This window comes from Mandrillus leucophaeus, unplaced genomic scaffold (genome assembly GCF_000951045.1).
Source record: "Mandrillus leucophaeus isolate KB7577 unplaced genomic scaffold, Mleu.le_1.0 Scaffold34, whole genome shotgun sequence".
Lineage (NCBI taxonomy): Eukaryota > Metazoa > Chordata > Mammalia > Primates > Cercopithecidae > Mandrillus > Mandrillus leucophaeus.
In genome coordinates, this window is record NW_012103587.1 from 471,234 (window position 1) to 475,309 (window position 4,076).

General features: G+C 47.0%; 1 protein-coding gene across 1 annotated transcript in view; it reads left to right on the plus strand.

Moving 5' to 3' along the window:
• DNAH10 (dynein, axonemal, heavy chain 10) overlaps positions 1-4,076 on the plus strand; it is a 222,062-nt gene that overhangs the window by 67,862 nt on the left and 150,124 nt on the right. The gene's annotated exons all lie outside the window — the stretch shown is intronic.

Below are 4,076 nucleotides of genomic sequence, written 5' to 3' on the forward strand. Positions count from 1 at the left end.
TGCAAATTCATGCTACTCATTCATTTATCTATTGACTTAGTTCTTTATAGCTCAGTGCTGTGCTGGTTGGAGTGTGGGGTCCAGAAAAGGAGTCATGTCTGCCCATTCCTGCCCTTCTTGAGCCCCTAAGGGAGACTGACTATGTTAGTCTGGGTTCTTGAGAAACAGAACCAATAGGAGATCTATGTGTTTATGTCTGTATCTGTCTATATCTAATTGGTATCTATACCTATATCTATATCTCATCTATATCTGTATTACATTATCTAATCTATATCTATCTGTATCTAATCTATATATCTATTTCTAATCTATATCTAATGCATATCTACATATCTCTATCTAATCTATACCTATATGTATGAGATTTATGATGAGGAATTGGCTCCCATGATTATGGAGGCTGGGAAGTCCCGCGATCTGCAGTTGGCAAGCTAGAGACCCAGGAGAGCTGATGGTGTAGGTTCTAGTCCGCGTCCAAGTCTGAATGCAGGAGAACACTGACGTCCCAGCTTGAAGACAGTCAGGCACAGAGAGTGCATTCTGCCTTCCTCAGCCTTTTGTTCTGTTCGGACCTGCAGTGGATTGGGTGAGGCCATCCATGTTGGGGAGGGCCACCTACTTTACTCAGTCCCCCGATGCAAATGCTCATCTCACTCAGTATCTCTCACAGACACACCAGCGTCCGCTTGACACACAAGATTCACCTTCGCACCGATATATGAACAAATAACCACGCCGCCAGGATGTGTGCTGGAAATGAGGTGGACAGAGTCCTGAGATTGCAGAGGAGGAAGGAGAGTGGCTCACTGGCCCAGGGAGTGCTGCTGAAGAGGTGGCCTGTGATGAGACTCTGAACCAGAACAGCCTTTTGCCTGGTGCAGAACAAGGCTTTCCAGGCAGAGGGTTGGGCAGGAGCAGAGATGGGAGATTTGAAGTTGTGTCGTGTGTCCATAACCTTTCCTCCAGACTGATGGCTTTACCAACCATGGATGCGCTGGAAAATGGGGTTGGGATGTGCGGAGCGGCGGTGGAGATGGAGATGGAGCCGTCAGAAGGGACTCTGGGCCCTTAGCGGGGGGATTGCAGGCAGGGGCTCCTTCAGGAGGTCACTCCCCCAGTGCTGGCAGGAGGGATGGCAGCTTGCATTTTAGGACAATTATGGAGGGAATAGACAGGAGAGAAGATTCCAGAGATGGGGTGGAAAGTGATGAGACTTGGTGCCTGCACTAGGCAAAAAATTCATAAAGTGAAAAACATACCCTCAGCTTTTAAAAGGAAAGGTTTCATGACAACTGAGAACAACCACACATATGTCAAAATAAGTGGTGTTTTAATTTTTAATTTTTCTGGGTTCCTAGTAGGTGTCTATATGGGATGCATGAGATGTGTTGACACGGGCCTGCAATATGTAATAATCACGTCACCGAGAATGGGGTGTCCATTCCCTCAAGCTTTTATCCTTTGTGTTACAAACAATCCAATTATGCTCCTGTAGTGATTTAAAGATACACAGTTCTTATTGACTCTAGTCACCCCGCCATGCTATCAAATACTAGGTCTTATTCATTCTTTCTGTTGTTTTTTTGTTTTGTTTTGTTTTTGTTTTTTTTTTTCTGTAGCAAAATAAGCATTTTAAAAAATCCAGTATTGAGACATGGCTTGGTCCCCCCACGCTACTCTGGTCTGTGGATGTTAAGGGACATTTCATCACCTGGAGTGACTTCCACTTTCCTTGAAATTTATTTTTTCCTAGCAATTGCTTTTCAAGGTTGTGTGTTGAGAAGATTCTCAGTGACACACTGGGTAGCTCCTGGGAGGCTGGGCAGGGGACTGTCGTCATAACCCCAGGGGATCCCGGGGTGGCAGTGTTGCAGCTTGGGAGGCATGGGTGGATTCTGGATGTGGTTTGCAGGTAGAGTCAGTGGGACCTCCTGGAGGTGTGGACGTGGGATGTGAGAGCAAAAGAACAGGGAAGACTCCAAGGTTTTTGCCTGAGGAGCCGGAAGGGTGGAGTCAACTCTTAAGGGAAGACTCCAGGAAGAGAAGGTCTGGGGATGGTGGTGAACGTCAGGAATTCAGGGCAAGGTGATGTCTGCTGGACATTCCTGTGGTGACGCTGAGGAAGCACTTGGATGTATTTGTCTGGAGCGCAGAGGAGAGCTGGAGGTGTGAATTGGGAGTGTCCAGGTGCAGACGGTACTGAGCTACCAGTTCAGATGGGCTTACCTGGTGCCTTCGTTTCCTGGGGCTGCCAGAACAAATGATTACGAATACAGACCAGGAGGCTGAAAACAACAGAAATGTATCTCCTCACAGTTCTGGAGGCCAGGGGTGCAAAATCAAGGTGCCTGCAGAGCCATGCTCACTCGGGGGGCTCCAGGAGAGGCTCCTTCCTGCCTCTTCCAGCTCCTGGTGGCTTTTGACTGTCCTTGGTGTTCCGTGGCTTGCGAATGCATCGCTCCTGTCTCTGCCTCCCTTGTTACATGGCTGTCTTCCCTCTGTACCTCTGTGTCTGTTTTCTCTTCTTATACGGACTCTGGTCATTAGATTTAGGGCCCACTCTAATCCAGTATGACCTCACCCTAACTACATCTGCAAAGACCCTCTTTCCAAGTGAGGCTTCATTCTGAGGTTCTGGGTGGATGTGCATTTTCAGGGGATGCTATTCAGCCCACTATACTTGGGAGTGGGGTGGGTGGAGAGAGGAGCGAGGGCTGAGCCTGGGTCTCTCCAACATTAAATGCCGTGAGAAGATGTCCCTAAAAAAGGAAAGACGAGGAGGAAGAGGAGTGGCCCAGGTGGTAGGAGAACAAACAGGTGAATGTGACATCTTGGAAACGTGTTTCCAGGAGGCAGGACTGGCCAACTGCACCAGATGCTGCTGATAGACTAGGTGAGAAGAGGATAGCAGATCGACCACAGCATTGCATATCATGGAGGCCACTGGTGACTGCAACAAGAAAGGATCAATGGAGTGTGGCCATGGAAGCCTAAATGGAGCGAAGCCAAGGGGTTTACCTGAGGGAAGAGAAAGCATGGTCCTTGCAGAGACTTCTGCATGAACGTTCGTAAACAGCATTGTTGGTAATAGCCCAATACTAGAAACAACCCAAATGCCCATGAAGTGAATGGATAAAGAAGCTGTGGCTCATCCACACCGCGGAATACTACTACTCAGCAAGGTAGAGGACTGAACCAGTTATCAGCGCATCCACGCAACAACACGGGCGACTCTCAGAATCATCCTGCTGAGCGAAAGAAGCCAGATACAGAGGAGTGCATATTGTATGATTCCATTTGTATAAAACCCTGGAAAATGCAAACGAATTTATGGTGGCAGAACGCAGATCCATGGTTAACTAGGGGTAGGGACAGGAGGAGAGGGATGGGAGGGGTGATGACACAGGAAAATGGGGCAGCTTTTGAGGCTGACGAATGAGTTCACTATCTTGATTGTGTTGGTGCTTTCACAGGCATACACATCTGTCAAAACTTTGCAGATTGTACCTTTAGTTATGGGCAGCTTATTATATACCAGTTAATCCTCAATAAAGTTATTAGAAAAATAGGCCAGGTGTGGTGGTTCATGCCTGTAATCCCAGCACTTTGGGAGGCTAAGACAGGAGGATTGCTTGAGCCCAGGAGTTTGAGGCCAGCCTAGACAACCTAACAAGACCCCCTATCTCTGCAAAATAAAATAAAAAATATCCATGCCTGGTGGTGCATGTCTGTAGTCTCAGCTACTCAGGAGGCTGAGATGGGAGGATCACTTGAGGTCAGGAGGTTGAGGCTGCAGTGAACTGTGATCACACCATTGCACTACAGCCTGGGTGGCAGTGAGACCTTGTCTCAAAAAAATAAAAAAGTAATTTTTACATTAAATCTCAGGAAAATATAACACAGAAAATCTTCTCTTTACAATCATCAAGTAGGAACATGTTTTATTCTCGCTTCTTAGCCTCAGCCTGATGGTTTGTAGACAGATTCTTGGATTAGTGATCTAAAGTGTAAATATTTTGTAACCTTAGCTGCTTTTATCAGGAAAAAGAAGCAAGTTATGACAGCACCTGAAT